The sequence below is a fragment of the Orcinus orca genome, chromosome X (assembly GCF_937001465.1).
Source record: "Orcinus orca chromosome X, mOrcOrc1.1, whole genome shotgun sequence".
Taxonomy (NCBI): domain Eukaryota; kingdom Metazoa; phylum Chordata; class Mammalia; order Artiodactyla; family Delphinidae; genus Orcinus; species Orcinus orca.
In genome coordinates, this window is record NC_064580.1 from 36,487,356 (window position 1) to 36,512,797 (window position 25,442).

General features: G+C 50.0%; 1 long non-coding RNA gene across 2 annotated transcripts in view; it reads left to right on the plus strand.

Moving 5' to 3' along the window:
* The first annotated feature begins 3,602 nt into the window (after positions 1-3,602).
* LOC117197250 (uncharacterized) overlaps positions 3,603-25,442 on the plus strand; it is a 164,598-nt gene continuing 142,758 nt past the window's right edge. For both annotated transcript variants that reach the window (XR_007474845.1, XR_007474844.1), the window contains exon 1: positions 3,603-3,969. This is a non-coding gene — a long non-coding RNA (uncharacterized LOC117197250). The remainder of the gene's footprint in view (positions 3,970-25,442) is intronic.

Here is a 25,442-nt window from a genome sequence, read left to right on the forward strand (position 1 = left end):
GATTTGTGGTCATATGTTTTCCTTCTGGGTAAATATCTGAGTGCTAATAAAGGGTTATATGATAAATGTATATTTCACTTTATAGGAAACTGACAAATTGTTTTACGTGCCCGCCAGCAAAGTATGAGAGTTCTGGTTGCTCCATATTCTTATTAGCACTCACCATTGTCAGTCTTTTTACTTGTAGCATCCCTGGTGAGTGTAATGGTACCTCATTTGCCCACAGGTTTTTGTGTCCTCCATTAGGATGTGACCAGGGACTTGTTTTTTCACTGCTGCATCTCCTAGCACCTGGAAAGGTGCCAACACCTGGAACAGCCCTCAGTACCTGGAACAGCATGCAAGAAATATTTTTGGAATGAACTAGTTCATGTCTCCTCGAGTTTTCGTGTTTCCTTAAGATTTATTTCTGTAGGGGATATTGAGCAAGGAGGAGTTACACACTTACAGTTGTGAAAGATATTGCCAAGTTGCTTCACCCCAAAATGCTGAACCAATTTACCCTCCCACCAACATGAGCTATTGTCAATTGTTTCAATTTTTCTACCAGTGGAACAGGTTAAAAATGGTATTTCATTTTGGTTTTTATTTTGCATTACTCCTTTTTAAAAGTTTTATTTATTTAATTTTATTTTTGGCTGCGTCGGGTCTTAGTTGCGGCACGTGGGATCTTTTGTTGCGGTGCATGGGCTTCGCTCTAGTTGTGCACGGGCTCCAGAGTGCGTGGGCTCTGTAGTTGTGGCACGTAGGCTCCAGAGCACATGTGGGCTCTGTAGTTCGTGGCATGCGGGCTTAGTTGCCCCGTGGCATGTGGGATCTTGGTTCCCTGACCAGGGCTCGAACCTGCATCCCCTGCATTGGAAGGCATATTCTTAACCACTGGACCACCAGGGAAGTCCCTAATTTTGCATTACTCTTATCGTTGGGTGAAATTGAGCATCTTTTCATATGTTTTGGGGTCTTGTATACTTCATCTGTGATTTGTGTTCCTATATTTTGCTTATGTTTTTTTAATTAATTAATTATTTAAATTTATTTTTGGCTGCCTTGGGTCTTTGTTGCTGTGCGCGGGCTTTCTCTATTTGCAGCGAGCGGGGGCTACTCTTCGTTGAGGTGCGTGGGCTTCTCATTGCAGTGGCTTCTCTTGTTGTGGAGCACAGGCTCTAGGCACGTGGGCTTCCGTAGTTGTGGCACACAGGATCGGTAGTTGTGGCTCGTGGGCTCTAGAGCGCAGGCTCAGTAGTTGTGGCATACGGGCTTAGTTGCTCCACGTCATGTGGGATCTTCCCGGACCAGGGCTCGAACCTGTGTCCCCTGCATTGGCAGGCAGATTCTTAACCACTGCGCCACCAGGCAAGTCCCATTTTGCTTATACTTTATTGGACTATTTTTTTTCTAATTTCTAGAAACTCTTTGCTTATCAGAGATGGTAACATTTTGCCTGTTATGTATGTTGCAAACATTTTGTGGAGTGACAAGCAGAATGGTCCAATGATGACTCCTGGAACCTTCTCTTGTTGCCTGCTCAGGCTGAGGACTCCCACCTTCCCCCTAGTGGGAGTGGCTGTGACTGAACCCAACTTGGCATTGGGCTGAGGGCTCCCCTTCCTCCAGCACACATACCTCCAAGTCTTGACTGTTCCCTGTATGTAAACCCTCTCCAATCTTACACAATTGAAAGGTAGCATCCAGAGTGGGGAGGGGCAGGGTCCCTCCCTGGATCATAGCCCACTGTGCATCCTACATCCAGAGTCCCAGCTCCTTTCCGTGGACTGATGACAGCACAGGGTCCATGTACCTCATCTCGCTGAGCATTTACTTGAAAACTTTCCCAATAAAATCTGCTCTTCGTACCCCTTCCATGTGGCATTGTGGTGTTTGCTTCCACCTTCTCCTCCACATATTTTCTCCCAGTCTGTCATTTATCTTAGACTTTGTTCATGATGTCTTTTTTCATACACAAGGTTTTACTTCTACATTGTCAAATCTGTCCGTCTTTTCCATGACTTCTAGACTTCATGGCTTGCCTAGGAAGTTTTTTCTTTACCCCAATCATGTAAAAAATTAGTTTGTGTTTTCTTCTAGTGTTTTCGTAGGTTTTTAAGGTTTTGGTCCTATCTACCCGGAATACACTTTTGGATGTGGGGATGCCCACCTCCCAGGGGTCAACAGCAGAGTTTCTATCCGCAGAGCTGCTCTGAGTATAATGTTCCTGTACTGTATTGGTGATCTATTGCTGCACGTTGAATTACACCAGAACTTAGTGGCTTAAAACAACAGCAAACCTTTATTACCTCCCTGTTTCTCTGGGTCAGGAATTTAGGAGCAGCTTAGCTCCGTGGTTCTGGCTCATGGTTTCTCATGAGGTTGTAGTTAAGATGCTGGCTGGGGCTGCAGTCATCCGAAGGCTTAGACTGGGGCTGAAGGATCCACTTCCAAGATGGCTCACTTATATGGATATTGGCAATAGGCCTCAGTTCCTCACTGGCTGTTGGCAGAAGGCCTCAGCTCCTCACCATATGGACGTCTCCGTAGGGCTCTCCATAGAGTGTCCTTATAACATGGCAGCTGGCTTACCCCAGATAGGTTGATCCAAGAGAGAGCAGGGCACAAGCCACAATGTCTTTGATAATCTAGCCTCAGAAGCCACACTGTGTCATCCCCACAATATCCTATTGATCAGGGGAGGAATATACAAGGACCTGAATAACGGGAGGTGCGGCTCAGGGAGGCCGTCTCAGAGGTGAGCTACCACACGTACGCGTTATCCGGCCAACATTTTTGGCTTTGTGGTTCCCGGCCCTGTGAACGAGGGTCCTGTTGGTCCAAAGTACACTCAAGAAAGTGAAGAGCTATCAAAGTCAGACAACTACTCTGAATGTCTGAAAAGGAAATTGGAAATTCTGGCTATGAACATAGGGGTCCCAAAGACTCGTTTCGTTTTGCTGTTTTAGAATCCAGGAGAAAGACAAACTTTTCAGAGTGAATCAAATTGAGTGACGATGGGGCTGAGACTCGATTCTGGGGTTTATGCACTCCGTGACCTCGTCTGCTTTTCTGCAAGCACTTGCTGGCCCTTGCTAGTTATATCGGTCAAAGTCCAATCAAGGAAACAGGAACTACTCTAGGTGTTTGGAGCGGATGGAACTTAATGCATAAAATTGTTTACACATGTGATGGAAAACGCCGAGCTAGGCAAGTGCAGGAAGCGTCTGTTGCCCCTGAAGCTGGAGGGAGGGAGGGAAGAGCTGGGTCAGTGGAGTCCGGAAGTGGGCTCACCAGGCAGGAGCCAGAGCTGCGATGCTTCTGTCCCCCGGGATCTGCAGGCGCAGAGGTGCTCCAGCTACTGAGGCAGAGAGCAAGGAGGAGAGATTCCCTGGCTTCTCCCTTCCTCCTGTCCTCCAGTCTCCTTCCAGGGCTTTCCACGGATACCAGTGAACATTCAGGCAAAACTAAGCAGAGGAAGCGGGGCGGGAGTGGGGAATGGGGCATCTGAGGGCACGAGGCTTGGGACTGGCACATTGGTGTCAGGCTCGTGGCAGATTTTATTTCCCAAAAATGGCCACAACAATATTTCTGGTCCTACTTGTTTTTCTAGAACCCTCCCATCCACAGGTGGAGTCTGAGTCCCCCTCCTCCATCCTGGGTGGGACTTTGTAATTACCTGCGTGAAGAGAATGAGTCAGACGTGATGTTAATTGTCTTCTGAGGCTGGGTCATAAAAGGCGATACAGCTTCCACCTGCGATGCTCTCCCTTCGAGCCCAGCTGCCGAGCTGTGAGCAAATCCAAACCAGCCCGTGCGAGAGGCTGCATGGTGGGGGCTCATGGGGAGAGGAACCGAGGCCCTCAGCCGATGACCAACATTATCCCCCAGCCCCCAGCCTCTGAGTCCTCCCGAGGAGGGTCCAGACGACACAGAGCAGAGACAAGCTGTCCCCGCTGTCTGAATTCCTGACCTGCAGAATCTGTAAGCATAATTATTTTATTTTTTTTAGGTTACTAAGTCTTGGGAAAATTCGTTCCACCGTTTATGATAACTGGGACAGCTGGGTCGAGGGGCAGGAGGCGTTCGGGTGCATATTTGGGGCTCAGGGCAGTGTCAGCCTCCTCTCAGATCTTCTGTTTTGGGGCAGAATCCCAACCAATAACTGGCATTGGTTTGAGAGTACACGGCAGCTGGTCTCACTCTCCTGCAAATTCTTAAAACTTTGTTTTTGGAACCATTCCCTTGAAGAATTCATAAATTCATTTTACACATATTCATTGAGTGCCTAAGCCGTTAGGCACCGTTCCTAACTTCAGCCAGAAAACAAATTACCTTATAAGTAAATACATAATTACAAATTGAGATAAATGCTCTGGAGGAAAAATGCCAGATGCGGATGCTAAGAGAGTATAACCGAGGGTCTAGATTTTGTTTGGGGTGTTGACGAAGCCTCTCTCAGGAAGTGAGATTTCTCTCCCCCTCTCTCTCTCCCACCCCTCGCCTTCTCCCCTTTTCTTTCCAAATCTTACTTCTTCCAGGCCGTGGAAGGTTTTATAATACACTTTTGAAAGTTAGCAAAACGAGATTTCCTACTGAGAAAGATAGCCGGACCCACATATACTAAAAAGCATTTACTCATAAGAAACCAGAAATCATTGGGGGTTTTTTCTGGGTGACCCATGAAAACTAGGGACCCCGCCATCCCTCACCCCAGAGAGTGCCTGGACGGTGCCTACGCATCAAATTTGTTACTGAGTTTTAGGAGCGTGGTTGACCGGTATGTGTGGCTGGTCTCAGCTTTAATGATTTCTCCAGAAGCTCAAGCATAGTAGTGAGACGGCTCCAGGGAAAGAAAAGAAGGGAGGTTGCGGGGAGGCTGGGGAATTGCACCTGGAAAGCCCAGGGAGCAGGGACTGGGTTGCAGGCTGGGGGTGAGAATGAGGGGCAGGTCAGGTCCGCATCACAGCCACCGGGCTGTGCTCTGTGTCTGTCACTGCCTAGGAAGATGGGCCGAAATTGCTACTTCCAGCAGCCTCCACAGGGAAAGGGGCAGCTCTGAGACCATTCCCAAGGCTGTTGACTTCCCTATGAGTGGAGAATGCGGGTTCCTCTGGAGATGGGGTTGGGGTCTTTCCATCTGCTGCCTTTTCACAGGGCTGTCCTGGCTGTGGTGGCATCTGTCTGGTCCATCAGCATTAAGCTCACACACAGCCTCTTCCACCTGTAGTTGTCCATGGGCTTGAGAGTAGACATTGGTGGGTCACTCCATCTTCTCCACCGCTAGCTGTACCTGCGCCTCGGCTGCCGCCTGCATTCGCACAGCCTGGTTCATCAGCCCCAGAAGGTGCTCACTCAGTGTCCCTTGCAGGGACCAGGGTGGTCATTAAATAACACGCAGCCAGACCTCAGCCGCAGCCCTGCTTCGCGATACTGTGAGGGACATCCAGGGCTCCCACAGCAGACAGGAGGTACCTCTCGGGTCTGCGTCCCGGGCCTTGCTGCTGACTCGCTCCATCCAGGTCTGTTCCCTGTTCTGATTAATCCCCTCCCCCAAGATACAGAGGCCAGACTTACAAATGGGTGATCACTGTGGACACGCCCGCCCCTAACTTTGTTGGGGGCCAGGACGGGAGTACACACAGAAGCCCGCATTCTGTACCCCTAAATATTTCAAAACTAAAATCAACCTTCCCGAAGTATGTTGACAAATGTAACTTCACAGTGGTGTGAAAAGCCAGGTGTGGATTTCGAATTCTTGGATTCCGCAGTGTTCTGCACTAGAGCACAGCTGGCTTCTGGGCCCCCTCTGCCCGTTCCCGTTCCATACTGGGAGGGACCTGGTGCCTCTAAATGCTCCCCCCTCAGACCCACCTGGTCCAGCGCTGTCCACTTTCTGCCCTCCCCCAAATCCCCCTGCAAACAGTCACCCCTGGGCCACCTAAGGGGGGGTGTGAACAGATGGCAGTGTGTGCCCTTGGGAGGACAGACGAGGGGAGGAGGCCTGGGCAGTCCCTGGTAGTGCACTTAGGGCTGTCTGGAGGGGAATTCTGGGGTCCCAGAGGGGAGAAGAGGCTCCAGGTGGGTGTACCTTTGGTCCTGTGGGTGCCTTGCCTCGTGGGCAGGGGTGTGGCCAGAGCAGGGCCCTCTAGAGCACGGGACCCAGGCCAGGGGCCTTGCTTGCCCAGTTCTAAGGGTACTTCTTATCCTAGAGAGCAGACTAAGTCGTGCTCGGTAGAATTGCTCTGTGTCCTTCGAGCTGTCACTCATTTCTTTTTCCGTCTTCCTGTGCAGCTACTAGGAAACTTCATTTGGGCTCTTCACCTGCCTGGCACCCATCGTTCCAAGGGTGACATTAGAAATATTTCACCGCCGTATAGGACAGGCAATGACCAATCAGAGCAGATGCCTGCCCCGTGCTGAACCGGGGTTCTTGAGGTCCTCTGCTGGGCTAGGTATTGACCCTCCGGTTGCTAGGTCATAGGGAGATAGAGGAGGGGTCAGGGCCACAAGGAGGGACATTGGGGGCGAGGCTTGGGGAAGGGGCCACTTATCATCAGTATGCAGATATTTCACTATTTTAACAACAATGCTGCCATACTCGTGAATATCAACTCTGCCTTCTCCTCGTCTTCCTTGGATTTTATTAGGGGCAGCATTGTGTGCAGGTAAAAGACTACATCCCCAGCTTTGCTTGAAGATTAGAGGTGGCTCATAATAATAAGGGCAAGTCTTCAAAGGGGCTCTTTTAACTGGGAAGAGTCCCCTTTGCCCCTTGCTCTTCTCCTTCTCCCTAAACCTCTCCTTCCTGTGATGATGATGGCTGGAGCTCCAGCAGCTATCTTGTGACGTTGAGGATGGAAGCCCCATGCTAAGGAAAGTAAAGCAGAAGCATAGAAGGAGCTTGGGACCTTCTATGATGACTGTAGAACTGCCATTACCAGCCCTAGACTGCCTACTGCTGGACTCTTTTTTATGAGAGAGGATAAACTTCAAGTTTGTGTAAGCCTCTGTAGTTAGATCTCTGTTGTTAGTATCTAAATTTGATTGCTAACTCATTTCAGTTCCAGTCCTCAAGGCCTGTGTCTCCAGGGTCAGGGATGTGGCCAGAAAAGGAATCTTCATCTGGCACGTGTCTTCCATGGGCTAGATGTGTTTTGTCAGCTAATCCTTAAAACCATTCTGGCGACTAATGTTACTTTCCTCACTTTAACAGTTGAGCAAACTGGTCTGAGAGGTTATGTGGCTTGACTAGTGGCAGAACTGGGGCCAAGGCCTGGGTCTTGCGGGCTCCAGAGCCCACACCTGCTCTACCACACTTCTCATCTGTGCAGGCAGGACTGGGGTCCCCTTCCTGTTCGTCTCTGGGACAGTGCCTGGGAGGTCCTCCGAGGCTGGGCAATATTGGGATGGCCTTTGCAGATCCCACAACACCTCGCTGGCATCCTTCTGTCCAGGAAAATGTGTGTGTGTGTGTGTGTGTGTGTGTGTAAGGAACCGTTTAAAAATCTCCTGTCTTTCCCTGTTATTATCCTTGAGAGAAAAGCCCAGAAAATCTCAGCAGGGCTATGGGATAGAGGGTAGGGGGGAGCTGTGAGGCAGGTAGCAGGCAGCCTTCTGCCTTCCATGCTCAGTGAAGGAACATCCCTGGGCAGAGGGAGAGTAGGGGAGGGAGGGAGGCACCTCTGAGATGCGTGTTCGTGCTCCTCAGGCTTGGAGGTCGCTGCGCCCCGTGCTCAGCACGCTCGTTCCCTTGAAGCCTGAAAGCCCAGCTTCTCCGTGCCCTTGAGGGCAGCCGGGGCAGAGGGACCATTCTCTGAGGCAGCTTTGTTGTTCCAAAGGTCATTAGTGGATGCTGGTGGAGGCCCAGCACCTGGAGGCTGATTCACATCCCTTCTTGGACCTCTCTGCCCAGCACTTCCATTCCCAGTACATTTTGAAGGGATAGAAAACTGTCCAGAAGCCTGAAGCCCTCGCCTTCCTGCAGCTCGGCCCGAGTTCTACATGACCTGTTTGTCTCTTCAGGGCCCAAGGCCTCTCCCTCCTTCTCCCCTCCATCTGCCCAGGGACTTGCAGAGGTGAAGCAGCCTCTGACGGCTCCCAGAGAGAGCCTGCCCTTGGCAAACCGGCTTCCCGAGCACTGGAGGAAGAGCGAGCAGACGCAGGCCTCCTCCGGGACGCCTCTAACGGTGCCTCCCTGCCCCTGACTCCCCTCGGAAAACGTGACCCACCAGGCCCTCCCGACAAGCCCCCCCCCACGCCCTCCCATCCGCCTCCCCCTTCACAGGCTCCCAGGCGGAGGAGATGGAAAACAGAGCCTCGTGAATGTTTAACTTCAGCGGAGATGATAATAACTTTCCCATGGACGCAACTGTATCCTTTCCCTGTGTTCCTGCGGGGATCCCGAAACTCCATACGGTTCTCATTTGCAGCTCGTTCCTGAGGAGGCCTCATTTCCTCGCCACACACCCCTGATGTGGTCAGGGTCTCCCTCCCACAGCCCAGCGGGGGTGTGGGTGCGGGCGTCCCTGAGCTGTTCCCTCATGGCTGCTCCCCGCCCCCCGTCCCAGGCCCGCTTTGCCTACCTGGCCTTCCCAGACCGCTCTCTTGTCCTCTGCCCTTCATCTAAGCCCCGGCCCCCAAGGCCTCAGGCCTTTAAGTCCCTGCTCCGCACGCCCAGGGGTTGTGGTCAGGGCTGGGCTGTTCCTCAGGCAAAGGTGCCCTTTCTTCGAGAAGCTTCTCCCACTCAGCCTGGTAGGCAAGTTGAATGACTCCAAGGGTCACCATCTGAGTGTATCCTATGTGAATGGCCCCTCCCGGAGTTAAAGCCAAAAGGCTCTGCTGGTAGGCCCTAAAAGGAGACTAGATTCAAAGCCCTTTCCGGTCAGGAAAAGACCCCAACCCCCTCTTGCCAGGTAGCTCTGCCCCGCAAACTCTTTTCACCACACACCTCTCATAACTTTGATCTCGCAGGAAGCCTAGAGGAGTTGAGAAGAGGAAAGAAAAGGACAATAGACGTTCGGTGGTGGTGGTGGTGGTGTTTTTTGTTTTTTTTTTTTAAAGTGTTCACGTTCCTGACATCTCCCAAGTTTCATTTGACAAAATGGGGAAGGAACAGGACCCAGAGAGGTTGAAAATGATGAGCCTGGATGTTAGAGTCGGATCAGGGCCCCTGAGGTCCTGATTCTGCCCGTGTGCTACCGTGTCAGGGTCAGGAGGCAGGAGGGGAAAAACAGGGTGAGGAGACGGTGGGCTCAGTAGTGAGGCATGTGGATGGTGGAGCCAGATGGCCTGGGTCGAAGTATCTTGTGGCACTATTTGCAAATCGGGTTACCTTTTGTGAGTTACTTAACATCTCTGTACCTCAGTTTCCTCATCTGTAAAATAGGAATTACAGTAGCGTGGCCATGGGTTAGTAAAGGGCAAGTTTGAAGAAAAGTGCCGGGCGCGAAGTAAGTGCTACGATCACTGTTGTTATTAGATGTCGGGGAGTCCAATGAAAGGCCACTTCGAACTTGGCTTCTCCCACCCTCCGGCCCTCCTCCCCACGTCGCACACTTGGAGGTCTTTGAGGACAAGTAAATCCCATGGACGTTGCTGCTCTCGCCTCTGTATCCGGCTGCCACAGAGGTCACGGCCCAGTGGCTTCTACCCCCTTCTCCCCCTTTGCATCTCTCTGGGCCCTAGTAAACCAGGTCCATCTTGGGCTCAGGGATCCCAGGACTGCCTTCTTGGTTGCCCAAGAAGTACCCACAGAACCCCAAGTACCTCCAGAGAAGCAAGAGCTCAGAGAGGCCCTCATGAGCCCGGCTTGCCCTCAAAGGCTGGTCCTTCTGGGCAGGTCTTCTGTCTCAGGCTGGACCCAGGATAAATAGATGTGATTAGGAGATCAAAGCACTTTCCACAGGTTCGGCCCGAGGGGGCCCTTTGACCTGCTGCCGCCGGCATCCCCGCCACCCCTGGAGTCCTCAAGTCGGAAACCTCTCCCTGCTTTCGTTCCTGTTCTTATCAAAATGCTGCCGTGGCCCTCTGTGCCAGGCTGTTGGTGGGGAGCTGGGGTCCCCCCATTACCACCACACAGTTGTTTACTAAATCACCAGTTTGAGGCCGAAGCCAGCACACTGTAGCGGGTCTGCCAAACCCAAACGGCTTTCATTTTGAGCCTCAGATGCAAAACCTGACATTTTGATACGCTTGTAAGTGGTGGACAGGTGAATCTCGCCTGCCTCTTGGGCTATCTAATTACATGCAGGGCCTGCCTGGTCTCCCAGAACTTGGCCCAATGAAGGAAGGAATCGTTATGAGTGTCCTGTCTTTTTCCTTTGAACAGGGGAGACATTCCTGTAAGTGCTCACTGTGGAGAACCTGTGGAATTTTCCTTAAGACTTGAGGGATGGCTTTGAGGGATTGTGTTGTAACGGCTCAGAATGGACCCTCTGTCGCCCCTGGGCTCCTTCTTGGGATGTTTAGGCCCCAAAACTCGAAGGGAGGTGCGTGCTGAGGTGACGAGGCCTCTCCGAGACTTTGGGGGCACATTTCAGGACAGGCCACGGCGGCCAGCTTTCCCTGCCACCAACACAGGCCATGGGGGCCTCCACTGGCCTGCTCCTGGGCTCTCGTCCTGTCCCTGAGTCTCAGCCCTGCTCAGAGAGTTGAGGATGTGCAGGGCAACTGGGTGCCTGTAAGGGAAGAACTTCCTCATCAAATGAAAGCTGTCGTAGGAGATGTGGAGGAGCATTCCTGGGAGAATCTCCAGGAAAGAGGGAGACCCCTGCCCTGAACTTCCCTGGGAGGCAGGCAAGTTGGGGGCGCTGCCTGCTTTTACCTCCAGGAGGGCTGGCCTACTTTTTCTAATCCAAGAGGGATTGATAACCTAGGTTCATTTATTCAACAAATACTTCGAGAGTGGCTGCCATGTGCTAGGAGCTGGCCTAGGTGCTGGGGACGTATTGGTGAACAAAATGGACAAAAGATTCCACCTCTCAGGACTTCCCTGGCGGGCCAATGGTTAAGACTCCGCGCTTCCACTGCAGGGGGACCAGGTTTGATCCCTGGTCGGGGAACTTAAGATCCCACATGCTGTGAGGCGTGCCCCGCCCCCCCCCCCAAAATCCACCTCTCATGGAGTTTACATTCTACGAATGGGGCAAGACAAACAATGAACATAACACATGAGTAAATTATCGCATCTCTTAAAAAAGAGAGAAGTTCTATGGAAAATGTGAAAGGAGAGGAGAAAAGCGGGGTTGGGAGTATGAGATGGGGATGGTGGCTGAATTGAATAGGGTGGTCAGGGAGGTCTCATCAAGAAGGTGACATTGGAACAAAGGCTCAAAGGAGGTGAAGAAGTAGGCCGGGCAGTTATCTGGATAAAGAGTGTTCTAGCCAGAGGGAACATCCAGTGCAAAGGTCCTGAGGCAGAATTGCCTGGAACGTTACAGGAGCACCAAGGAGGCTAGGGTGGCTGGGGTAGAGGGAGGGGGAGAATAGGAGATACGAGCGGAGATGTGAGAGGTGGGGCAGATTCTTGTACCCTCTGGTATCCAGTGGTCTTGGAGACCAGTGTCGGAACCTTGGCTTTTACTTTGAGTAAAATAGGGAGTCACTGCAAGGCTTTGAGTAAAGGAGTGATATGATCCGACTTAGGTTTTATTTCATTATTTTTTAATTTAATTTTTTTATTGGAGTATAGTTTATTTACAATGTTGTGTTAGTTTCAGGGGTACAGCAAAGTGATTCAGTTATACATATATCCATTCTTTTTCAGATTCTTTTCCCTTATAGCTTATTACATAATACTGAGTAGAGTTCCCTGTGCTATATAGTAAGTCCCTGTTGATTATCTATTTTATATATAATAGTGTGTATATGTTAACGCCAAACTCCTAATTTATCCCTCCCCCCCAACCTTTCCCCTTTGGTAACTGTTAAGTTTGTTCTCAAAGTCTGTGAGTCTGTTTATGTTTTGTAAATAAGTTCATTTGTATAATTTTTTTAGACTCCACATATAAGTGATATTGTATGATATTTGTCTTTCTCTATCTGACTTACTTCACTCAGTATGACAATCTCTAAGTCCATCCATGTTGCTGCAAATGGCATTATTTCATTCTTTTTTTATGGCTGAGTAATATTCCACTGTATATATGTACCACATCTTCTTTATCCATTCATCTGTCAATGGACATTTAGGTTGTTTCCATGTCTTGGCTATTGTAAATAGTGCTGCAATGAACATTGGGGTGCATATATCTTTTCGAATCATGGTTTTCTCCAGATATATGCCCAGGAGTGGGATTGCTGGATCATAGGGTAGTTCTATTTTTAGTTTTTTAAGGAACCTCTATATTGTTCTCCATAGTGGTTATACCAATTTACGTTCCCACCAATGGTGTAGGAGGGTTCCCTTTTCTCCACACCCTCTCCAGCATTTATTGTTTGCAGACTTTTTGATGATGGCCATTCTGACCACGGTGAGGTGATACCTCATTGTAGTTTTGATTTGCATTTCTCTAATAATTAGTGATGTTGAGCATCTTTTCATGTGTTTTGTGGCCATCTGTGTCTTCTTTGGAGAAATGTTTATTTAGATCTTCTGCCCTTTTTAAAATTAATTAATTTATTTATTTTTGGCTGCGTTGGATTTTCGTTGCTATGTGCAGGCTTTCTCTAGGTGCGGCGAGCGGGGGCTACTCTTCGTTGTGGTGCATGGGCTTCTCATTGCGGTGGCTTCCCTTGTTGCGGAGCACGGGCTCTAGACGCATGGACTTCAGCAGTTGTGGCATGTGGGCTCAGTAGTTGTGGCTCTTAGGCTCTAGAGCACAGGGTCAGTAGTTGTGGCGCACGAGCTTAGTTGCTCCGCGGCATGTGGGATCTTCCCAGACCAGGGGTTGAACCCATGTCCCCTGCGTTGGCAGGCAGATTCCTAACCACTGTACCACCAGGGAAGTCCTTCTGCCCATTTTTTGATTTTTTTTTTAAATATAGAGCTACATGAGCTGTTTGTATATTTTAGAGATTAATCCCTTGTTGGTTGCTTTGTTTGCAAATATTTTCTCTCATTCCATGGGTTGTATTTTAATTCTGATTATGGTTTCCTTTGCTGTGCAAAAGCTTTTAAGTTTAATTAGGTCTCATTTGTTTATTTTTTTATTTTTATTACTCTAGGAGGTGGATCCAAAAAGACATTGCTGCGATTTATGTCACAGACTGTTTTGCCTATGTTTTCCTCTAAGAGCTTTATAGTATCCGGCCTTACATTTAGGTCTTTAATCCATTTTGAGTTTATTTTTGTGTATGTGTTAGAGAATGTTCTAATTTCATTCTTTTACATGCAGCTGTCCAGTTTTCCCAGCACCACTTATTGAAGAGACTGTCTTTTCTTCACTGTATAGTCTTGCCTCCTTTGTCATAGATTAATTGACCATAGGTGCATGGGTTTATTTCTGGGCTTTCAATCCTGTTCCATTGATCTATATTTCTGGTTTTGTGCCTGTACTATACTGTTTTGAGGACTGTAGCTTTGTAGTATAGTCTGAAGTTAGGGAGCCTGATTGCTCCAGCTCCATTTTTCTTCAAGATTGCTTTGGCTATTCAGGGTCTTTTGTGTTTCCATACAAACTTTAAAATTTTTTGTTCTTGTTCTATGAAAAATGCCATTGGTAATTTGATAGGGATTGCATTGAATCTGCAGATTGCCTTGGGTAGTATAGTCATTTTGACAATATTGATTCTTCCAATCCAAGAACATGGTATATCTTTCCATCTGTTTGTGTCATCTTAGATTTCTTTCATCAGTGTCTTATATTTTTCAGAGTACAGGTCTTTTGCCTCCTTAGGTAGGTTTAATCCTACATATTTTATTCTCGACTTAGGTTTTAAAAGGATCACCTTTATAATACACACTTTCCAAAATGCTCATGCAAGACAAAAAGGGAATAGGCCATACTAAATTTCAGTATTGAGTTTCTAATATGTGCTAAGCATTGTAGGTCCCAGTTGCTAGGAATCTAGAAGGCTCTTCAGTTAAGGAACTCACTGTGTGTGTTGGGGGGTGGGTGGGTGGGTGTCCTGTTAGAGATATGAAACAAATTCAATTATAACACCAAGGGAAGAAGTACAGAGGTGATGGAAGGAGTCAAGAAAGGCCTTCTCAAAGGATGATGGAACTGGGTTCTGAAGGCTGAATAAGAGTTTTCCAGGTTGGACAATGAGGGAAAGGTCATTCCAGCAAAGGAAATAACCCATGGAGTGGAATGGAGGCTTGAAGGAGCAGAGAACTATAAGTAACTCAGGGAAAGAGTGCATGTTTTACTGTGGTATGTACCAGAGGGAGTGGGCAGAGATGAAGTTGAAGAGAGAAAGGGGAGAGACAGATAGAGTGAAGGAAAAGAAATGCCTACCTCTTTTTCTGTGGCAGTTGAAGATGTGTTCTCTGCCCAGGTTTCACATGTCAACAACAAAAGTATCTGGTTTCCAAGATTTCACCTGACCAAGTCTGATGTGTTCTCTGTGCTATGTTTTGTCCTAGTTTGAGTTGAATTTTTTTTCACTTTTATGTTTTTATTTATCAAAACTTGCATAAACCTGACCTCATTCACCAGCAAAAAAAACATACAACCAGGACACACACACAGAAGCAGACGCTGAGTGCCAGGATTTTATTTGGGAGGTGATCTCCAGAGACATCAGTAAGGAGGGAATGAGACAGGGAACGGGAAAAAAATAGTAGAGGGTGAGTGAATAAGCAAATGGGAAATAGACTGAATCCTGTCAGGTCCTCTGGGAATGAGTATAGAATTTACCCAAGGGGTGAGGGAGCTGGGGTATTTATCTACCAGTCCCATCAGTCATTAGTTGAGGGCTGCTTGCTGAGGGTAATAACTCCTTGGCCCTCACAGCCTGCCCTGTAGCTAGGGAAAAGAGCTGGAGATGTGAAAGGTGCATACCAAAGGCATATGCAGAGGTACCCACAGCATCTGTTACAATTGTGTACGTTTCTTCAACCACCTATTATTTCTATACCACTGTGCTGGAGAGGCCTTGAGCCCGCCTGCACCCAAGGAGGTTGCCAATGTGGATGGAGTCAAAGGCAGATCAGACCCAGGCTCACACTTGGGTGTTCTGGGCTCCATCTTGCTGTGGTCCACGTGACACCGGCTCAGGGGTAAAGGGACAGTGTTTGTCTTTTTGTGTCTGGCTTCTCTCGCTTAGCATCATGTCTTCATGGTTCATCCATGTTGTAGCCTGTGTCAGAACTTCATTCCTTTTTAAGGCTGAACGATAGTCCATTGCATGGATAAATCATACTTTGCTTATGGACATTTGGGTTGCCTCCACTTTTTGGTTCTTGTGAATAATGCTGCTTTGAACGTGGGTGTGTTCAAACATGGGTATTTATCTGTTCGAATCTCTGCTTGCAATCCCTTGGGGTCTATACCTAGAAGTGGAATTGCTGGGTCACAGGGTAATTCTATGTGGAACTTGTTGAGAAACCACCATCCTGTCTTCCACAGAGGCTGCACCATTTTACATTCCCTCCAGCAATACACGAGAATCTCTTTTAAAGACACTTGGGTACCGCTCTTCACACCAGCTGGTGAGGTGGGGATGGGATGAGGACCACCCCCCACATGGAGGGATTACGGCAGGGTCCAGGGAGGACACACCCAGACTTCCATGGCGAGGCTTGGTGACAGTAGAGGGGACCCTTTTGGTCTCTGAGTGTCCAGTTCATTCTACTATGGCTGCAACACTTCAGTTGGACTGTGTCATGGTGCTGGTCAGCTAGAAGGACACGGGTTTGAGTCCTGCCTTTCCTAGGGCTGTGTGACCTCAGACCGAGGACTTTTCCTGAGCCTCAGTTTCCTTTTCTGTTTAAACAAATGGGAAGAGTAATAGGGCAGGGGTGGGCACGCAGTGAGGTCATGTGAGTCTCGTGCTTAGTGTAGGGCCTGGCAGATGGACGGTACCTGCTCAGCGGGTGCCACTGTCATTATGATCCGTTTCTGGGAATTCCTCTGTGGGTGAGTGTCTAGCTGACAACTTATGCACCTACAGTCAAGGTTATGAGCCTACTTGCTGCCCATTTCTGTGCTAAGATTTGGGGACGGAGTGTGGTAGCGGACGCCATAATATACTGCCCAGGTTCCCCTTTAAGAAAGCACTTTCTGGGACTTCCCTGGTGGTCCAGTGGTGAAGAATCCGCCTTCCAATGCAGGGGAGGTGGGTTCGATCCCTGGTCAGGGAACTAAGATCCCACATGCCGCCGTGCAACTGAGCGCCTGTGCCCCAACTACTGAGCTCGCACGCCTCAACGAGAGAGCCTGTGTGCCGCAAGCTACAGAGCCCACGTGGCCTGGAGACCGCGCACCACAACTAGAGAGAGAGAACCGGCGCGCCACGACTAGAGAGAGAGAACCCGCACGCCACAACTAGAGAGAGAGGACCTGCGTGCCACAACTAGAGAGACGTCCGCGCACTACAATGAAGAGCCCGCGCACCGCAATGGAAGACTGCACCTCAACGAAGATCCCGTGTGCCGCAGCTAAGCCCCGAGGCAGCCAAAAATAAATAAATAATAAATAAATCTTAAAAAAAAAAAAAAGAAACCACGTGCTGTCCTGGTTTGTGGAGTGCTTTCAGGGTTCCCCTCCGGCTATTAGCACCTTCAGGGGTGCCTCAGCTACAGAGAGTGCCTCGGTCAAAGTCATGCCCTTCCAGTGACCTTTTAATATAGGGATATAGAGTCCTAGGCACCTAGGCCCACCTCTGGACTACTCTGTGGAAGGCTGAGTAATGCCCCACAGCCTCCCAAGATGTCCACGTCCTAGTTCTGGGAATCTGTGAACACGTGTGTCACCTCACATGGCAAAAGGGACTGTGCAGATGTGATTAAATTAGGGATCTGGAGATGGAGAGCCAGGTGGACCCAATGTAATGACAAGGGGCCTTATAAGAGGGGGCCAAGAGGATCAGAGTCACAGAAGGAGATGCGACAGAAGCAGAGGTCAGAGTGATGTGCCCTGCTGCCTCTGAGGTTGAAGGTAGCGCCCAGGGCCAAGGGATGCAGGTGGCCTCTGGAAGCTAGAAAAAGCAAAGAAACGGATTCACCCCTGAAGCCTCCAGAAGGAACGCAGTTCGGTCAACACCTGGATTTTGGATTTCTGATCTCTTAAACTATAAAAGAATAAATGTGCGGTGGTGGAAGGCAGCACGTTTGGGGGAATTTGCCCCAGCAGCAGTAGGAAACTAGTACAACTCTGAAGGTGGGTCCAGCTCCAGCGCTCCCTGGGGGTGAGGGCCCGGAGGCTGCTGCCAGGTCTCCCTCTGCCCAATCCGGCTCTCCTCCCACCCTTCCACAAGGGTTGGTGCCACGGGCTCTCCCTGATAGGCATCCTGCATCTTAAAGTCCACCTGAGAGTCCACTTTCTAGGAAAGCCAAACTGCCACAGCTGGCGCACGCGCACACACATTTCACAGCTTTACTGGGGACAATTTCAAACACACACAAAAATAGCAAGAATAATATAATGATCTTCCATGATCTCATGGCCCAGATCAGGTAATTGCGAGCTCGTGGCCAATCTTGCTTGATCTCTGTGGGAATGGTCATTTACAGGGAAAAGTGCAGCTCCCGCCCTGGAGACCCTCGCAGTGTGGGTGGGGACTTCAGAGGGTGCAGACATCTCTTAGGCCAAGAGAACTCCAGGCAGCAGTCCCCAGGTCAGCGAGTATGGGGCCAGGGGTGCAGAGAAGCAGCCTTGGAGAAAGGCAGGGACGAAGAGAGCCTGCCAGAGCCGGCAGGGCAGGCCACGTCTTAAAGGGTGGGTCCTAGGTCATGGGCAAACTCGCCTAAAGGGTCCCAAGTCTGGGCAGGAGGCAGGCGATGTGTGAAGGGACCGTGGTAGGCAGCACTTGGATAAAGTAGACATCATTTGCCTTTGTGTTACACTCCATTGTCTTTCTAATCTTTTTTTTTAAAATAAATTTATTTATTTATTTAGTTAGTTAGTTAGTTAGTTTTGGCTGCGTTGGGTCTTCGTTTCTGTGCAAGGGCCTTCCCCAGTTGCGGCGAGCGGGGGCCACTCCTCGTTGCGGTGCGCGGGCCTCTCACTGTCGCGGCCTCTCTGGTTGCGGAGCACAGGCTCCAGACGCGCAGGCTCAGTAGCTGTGGTGCACGGGCTTAGTTGCTCCGCGGCATGTGGGATCTTCCCAGACCAGGGCTCGAACCCGTGTCCCCTGCATTGGCAGGCAGACTCTCAACCACTGCGCCACCAGGGAAGCCCTTTTTTTTTTTTGAAATAGGCCTCTACCTGCTTCTATATGACTCTACTAATAAATAACAGTGCAAGAATAGTGCCAGATGCTGGGCTGAGCACTTTCCACAGGTCATCTCACGGATCTGCCCAGCAACCCTAGGAGGCAGATACTATTTTTATCCCCATCTCACTGAGACTCAATGAAGTAAGGCCACTTGGCCAAGGTCCCATGGATGGCGTATTAGTTTCCTAGCGCTGCTATAACAAATTACCACAGACCGAGTGGCTTACGACAGTAGAAATAGAGTCGCTTACAGTCCTACAGGCCAGCAGTTTGAAATCAAGGTGTTGGCTAGGCTCCGCTCCATCCAAAGCCTCTAGGGGAAGATCTTTCCTTGCCTCTTCCCGCTTCTGGTGGCCCCAGGCATCCCTTGGCTTGTGGCCACATCACTCCAATCTCTGCCTCTGTTTTCACGTGGCCTTTTTTCCTCTTCATGTATCTTCTCTGTGTGTTCTTATCAGGACACTTGTCACTGGATCCAGGGTCCACTTGGATAATCCAAGATCCCGTCTCAAGATCCTTACTTTAAATATGTCTGCAAACACCCTTTTTCCAAATAAGCTCACATTCCCAGGTTCCAGGGGTTAACACGTGGACATAGCTTTTTGGAGGCCAGCATTCAACCCACTACACATGGGAAGAGGGGGACCAGGGCCCTGAACCTAAGAAAATGGATCTACTGTCCCTGGAATGTGATACAATCTTGCCAAGAAGAGCTGGAGCAGTAGGAACCCCCTTGTCCTGGTTTTACAGCATGGCCATAAGGTCTTTGACACTCCTCCCATGGAAAGGTTGTGTCACTGCCCCTCACCTTGAACCTGAATGGGCTTGTGACTCACTTGTCACCAGAAGAATGTGGCGTGACTTCCAATGGTACATCCAAAAAGGCAGTGTAGTGTCTGCCTTTTTTGTGGAAACATTTGCTTTTGGAGCCCTGAGACCGCCATGCTGGGGGGAAGCCCAGGCCACATGGAGAGGTCCCACGTAGGTGTCCTGACCAACAGCTCTAGCTGAGACAGCTGACAGCCAGCACCCCGTGCCTCCAGATGATTCCAGCCCCCAGCTCTCCAGTCACCTCCAGCCATGGAGTCTTCCCTGCTGAGGCCCCAGAAATCATGGAGCAAAGAAAAGCTGTCCCTGCCGTCCCTGTGTGAATTCCCAACCCACAGAATTTGAAGACAATAAAAGGGCTATTTTATGCCACTAAGTTTGGGGGTGGTTTGTCACACAGCAATAGTAATCAGGACACCCCCTCCTTGTCTAGAGAAAGCCCCGAATCGGAGGTTAGCAGTTCCTGAGAAATAGGTCTGATTCAGAGGAGAGACAAAGGGAATAGATCCTGTGTGAACCAGCACCCCTGCCCCAATTCCCAGTGGTTCTGTGATGAGAGATGGAGGGGGGGAGCACAGAAAATAGAAACAGCTCCTTTCAGCACAAGAAACCGCCCCTCCCCAAAGCCTGCTCGCAGACAGAGCTGTAGGGCCTGAGGCTGCAGCCAGGCCTCCCCGCAGCTGCCGTCCCCCCAGCCTCCGCCAGAGCAAGGCTCCCGAAGGCGGGCTACGGTGGAGCCCGGCGGGACTTACAATTGCCCACGCAGCTGCGGCTGCAGCAGGGCCCCGACCACAGCCCTCCCCAGGCCCTGACCGCACGGCCCCGGGGGCCCAGCCTACCCTAGCCCAGGGGGCTGGCTGCTTCTCCAGCCGTGCCTTTGCCAGGGCCCTGGGTCTGTCTGCAGCCCTGACTGCCAATTATAGCGCAGGCCTGTTCATTTGCTGCATTGGATCTTGGGATTTTGTCATTTGCTATGCGGAGGTTTTCTTTCTGACTAATTTGTTTACCAGGTTTAATTCTTCAATCATGTTTTCATTTTAAGAGATTTCAGGGTAATTATGAACTTTGAATAAAGCCATCTGAGGCACCGAAGTGCGCTCGGCTCCGCTCTGCTAGGGCCCGCCATTCCATTGCTACACTTGAGATTTGGTGTGAATAGGACTTTTCCTGCCCAACCCACCCCCAGTGCCGGCAATTGAAAACAGCTGGGCCTCTAGGAGCCAAGGTCAGGATTGGAGAAAAAGCCACAGCTGAAAACCACACTGGAGTTGGGGAGAGATGGAATCAGGCTGGTGTGTGAGTGAGGCTCCAGGACCTGTGAGAATCTGGCCCCTCTCCACCTGCCTCACCCAGGCTGCCTCCCCCGCTCCCGGGGAATGTGGCAGAGGGACCCGAGGCCCGGGCTGCCCCAGCATTGCCAGCTGGGTTTGTCAAAGCAGGGTGCAGTGATACCTGGGAGAGGAGCGGACCCAGAGGCCAGAGGCCGGGGCCCTAGCTCCAGCCACGTAGTCCCTGAGCAGTGGGGCCGTAGGCAAAGTTTCTGAGACCTCAGGAGGAAAACAGAAGTAGATGGAGGGGGATGATGACAATTCCTGTTCCCTCTACTTTGCAGGCTTGTCACGAAGGAGCTGATGTAAGAAATGACATTTTGTAAGCTGTGTCACTTGGCACAGTTGTGAGGTGGTGGTGGTGTGGAACAGAATCTCGTGCTCATATCAGCAGGGTAACACTGGTAGGCTGGGGTGACGTGACACCCAAACAACGGCTATAAAGGCAGGAAAGGCCACCAGGCCCCTAGATGTCTTGACTCCATCTCCGTTTCACAATCAGTGTGTCCTGGCTCCCGGGTGTGCAGGGATGGTCTCTATGGAGCGTGTGAGCCTACGAATTGTGACTCCGAATCCCAGTTCCAGCCTCAGCACCTTATCAATGCCACACAGGAGGACTTCCGTACATCCCTCATCGTATCAGCATCAACAAATTAGGGTTGCCTAATTTGCATATCCATACCAAGCCTACAGCCAGCCCAGCGGGGTGGGTAGCGCAGTGCGCGCAGTAATCACAACTAGGATCAATGGATTAGGCTTAGCTAATTTACATGCAGCCAATCATAGCCAAGGTATGAACAGCAGAGCTGCCGGGGGAACGAATCACACGAAGGGAATTCTCCACCGCAGAGTGTAAGTGTCTGAGCTTCCCCAGCTGGATGGCTCTCACTCCCACCCCAGGGGAGAGGCCGTGGGGGACTCGGAATTTGCTCTGACAAGGATCCGGTGCCGGATCCCATCCACAGTGACAGCCTAAGTTGCCGAGGGGGAGAGGAAGGGAGTGGCCGTACCTTACGGTAGTGCTGTTTGGGTTCTCTCAGAAGCAAGCCTGAGACAAAGATTCGAGGGCAGGAAGCAGAAGCAGGGGCGTGCAGGTATGCGGGAAGACAGTGAATAAAGGATGCACAAGCGAGCCAGGTACCTCTGTGGGCAACCGTTCTAGGCTGAATTGTGCCCTGCACAAATTCCTATGTTGACATCCTAACCCCCAGGACCTCCGAATGTGACCGTATTTGGAGATAGGATCTTTTAACAAGGTGATGAAAGTAACATGAGGTCATTAAGGTTGAGGCCTGACCCAATCTGCCTGGTATCCGTAGGACAGACACAGACAATCGTGTGAAGACCCGGTGGGGGAGAGGGCAGTGAGGAAGCTGGGGGATTCATCCACCAACTTGCATCAGTCATTTACTGGGGGCTCTTTCCAGGGGGGCGCCACTGATTCCCACATCCCCAGTCTGCCCGGGGACAGGCAGAGCAGCGCTGGTCAGTAGAAGCCCCCGCGTGAAGAAACTCAGGGATTGCCATTTGAAAGTTGGGCCTGGTTACAATAAGCGGGAAGAGTGAGGGGACTTGTGGGCAGCAACAGTGATGGTGACATCTGCATAGGCCTATGAGGTGAATAATAGGCTATCTTAGGTACCCGCCTAGGCACTAAGCTACTATGGCCTTTAACCTCTGCCCTAAAGGAAATTATGTGTGGATGTGTGTTCATAGGAAGGTTTAGTTACAGTATATATTTTTATATTGGATTATCCGTGTAATATTATATGACCCTGTAATAAACAGTTTGCAAAGGTGGCCTCTGGTTAGTTTCCACGCCGAAGCCGGTGGGGTGAATGGACGCGTAACAGAGCTCACTGTGGTCTTGGATTCTTGCAGCTCCTGTGGCCTCCCTCGTGAGACCGGCAGCACTTCAGTGCCTCTTGCTAATTTTAGACTTGTGTAGTGGGCTCAGCTAGGATGAGGGTGTTTTGAGTCAGGCTTCTTGGTTTCAAGCAACTGAAGCTAATGCTACCCAACTTCGGTAGTAAAGGGATTTCTGGAAGGTGTGAGGTGGTCGACCTGCTTGACAGAAGGGAATAGGACTTGTAGCCAAGAACAGTCTGGTGGGTGCGGGGAATGTGTGTGTGTGTGACTTGCTAGCACCCACCCCTACCTCCACCAGCCTCTGTAGGGCACTGTCACTGCTAGACCTTTGAGGTTGCCACCATGGTGTCCTTGTCCCTGCCTCTTTACGACATTCCTTTGAGATTCAGTTGGGGCTCTCTGGGACAGTGGGATTTCCTTTTCTCTCTCTCTCTCTTTTTTTTTTTTTTTTTGCGGTACGCGGGCCTCTCACCGCTGTGGCCTCTCCCGCTGCAGAGCACAGGCTCCGGACGCGCAGGCTCAGCGGCCATGGCTCACGGGCCCAGCCGCTCCGCGGCATGTGGGATCCTCCCGGACCGGGGCACGAACCCGTGTCCCCTGCATCGGCAGGTGGACTCCCAACCACTGCGCCACCAGGGAAGCCCTCTTTCTTTTTTTTTAATATGTGATTTTTTGTTGTTGTTTTGTCTTTATTTTTTTGGCTGCGTCAGGTCTTAGTTGCGGCATGTGGGATCTTTCATTGCGGTGCGGGCTCTTCGTTGTGGCACGTGGGCTTCCCTCTGTTGTGGCATGGGGATTTTCTCTCTCTAGTTGTGGTACATGAGTTCCAGAGCACGTGGGCTCTGTAGGTTGCGGCACATGGGCTCTCTCGTTGAGGTGCGCGAGCTCAGCAACTGTAGTGCGTGGGCTCAGTTGCCCCGCGGCATGTGGGATCTTAGTTCTCTGACCAGGGATCGAACCCGCATCCCCTGCATTGGAAGGCGGATTCTTTACCACTGGACCACCAGGGAAGTCCCAGGGCAGTGGGATTTCTTACACATCAGCCCAGGGCTTCCAAGAAGGAGAACCAGACAGAAGCTGTATCGCCTTTTATGACCTAGTGTTGGAAATCACTCAGCGTCACTTCTGCCATATTCTCTTCATCCCATGCGAGTCTGAAAAGCCAGTCCCTATTCCAGGGAAGGGATTAGCCTCCTCCACCCTTTGATGAGAGGACTGTCAAAGAATTTGGGGACATGTTTTAAAACCACCACAGTGGACTAGGAGATGGCAGACAGCCACTTGGCTTGACAGTTTGGACCAACACATTTTTCCTTCTCGATTTTCTAATTCGGCTGCTTGTTTCCCATGATGCAGAAAGGCCTGGCTCAAACTCCAGGCAGCATGTTAGTAACTAACGTGCTTGCACCTCGTGGGCTGGACCCACTGACTCCAGTTCATCCCGCTTCATCATTGTGCCAGGAGAGCTCATTCCAACTGAAATTTGACTATTGGTTTTTAATTTTGGTGCCATTTTTCATGCTGATGGCTCTTCTGGCTGACAGTGAATTACCCTGGGTACAAATTAAATACAATAGAATTGCTAATCAGGCCATTAGAATATGCTGACAGGAGGAAATCTACAAGTTGTCAGATCTGGGTGGGCTCTCCCCTTGCCGTTGGGACAGAATTCTCTTGATTTCAAACGGACCTCTGCATGGAACGGGTTCGGGTATTGGAAAACAGACACCTGCAGGCAGCCGGAGGGGCTGTGCAAGTGGCTGCAAGGCCTGCAAGCCTACACTGGTTCGGCTGGTTCTCTTTGCAGGAAAAATCTTGTCCTGTGAGTACACAGGGGATCGCTCTGTGGGGCTCTGTCTCCGGGGATCACTGTCTAATGTCCCATACACTCTTCTCATGCAACAAAGTGTTGAGGTTTAATTCTCCACCTTCAGGCCCACAAGGAAGGCACCAAAATGTCTGGCAAAATGAACAGTGTTTTCAGATTTCTAAATTTAGACGGAAGGTGAGAATGCACCAGCGGTTTTCCTCTTGTGTCTAATTCTGAGCGAAGATAGAAAGACTTATCTGTGGGAGACTTCGCGTCGCATGGTCAGTCCCAGTTTCTTTGTATTTTTTTTTTAATCCCTACAGAACTGACTTCAAGGGTGAAGATGCGAACCTGGATGCTGGGCAGTGATGTTGTTTGGGGAGGGGAAATGTGTTGGAGATCATTTATAAGTGAGAGGAGGACCCCACTGCTTCGATAATAGCTAACACTTATTGAACCCCGCCTGCTATATCTGGTCACTTAGATTAAGATCATCACCCCCATTTAAACGATAGCAATCTTGAGGTTAGGTAACTTTTCCAAGGTCACCCAACAAGTTTGTACTTAATCCAGTGTTATTAGATTGGGTTCGGCTGCCAGAGACAGTGGGGGGAGGAAAAGAGTGGCTTAAACAAGAAAGATATTCTTTCTTAGAAAAACAACATATGGTCTCTGCCTTGGGTTGCTGGATAAAAGACAGGACACCAATTAAACTGGAATTCCAGATTAACAATTTGTTAGTATAAGTATGTCCTGTGCCACATTAAATAATTAAATACTACAATTAAAGTATTGAAAGTTTTCAATTGAATAAAAATTAAGTAAGAATAAAATATTTTTATTTGCTCAATCTGGCAACCCTATCTGCACCTCTTGTTTCAAGATGGCTGTGTGTGCTCCAGCCTTTGGGACCACACTTCAGGCAGCAGGAGGGAGGAGGGTTAAAGAAGGGTCTCGCTCCCTTTAAAGATACTTCATGGAAGTCAGTCCCCAGACTACTGCTCACCTCACATTGGCCACACATGGCTTTTAGCGAGGCTGGGAAATATGGCTTTTATTCTGGGCAGCCATGGGCCCAGCTGACAATCAGAGCTTCTGTATCGAGAAAAATGGATATCAGGGGTCAACTCAGTGTCTGCCACAGCTGGGATTTAAACGCAACCAGAATGGCTTTCAAGTCTTGGGGCTTAGTCACCCCGATGTCCTGCTTCTTCTCCATTTCACGAAAGAAAGGGTGTGTGTTTCGCACAGCCCTCCTCAAATGCTTTCGTTGATTTCTGGGTGCCTCTTCCCTGACT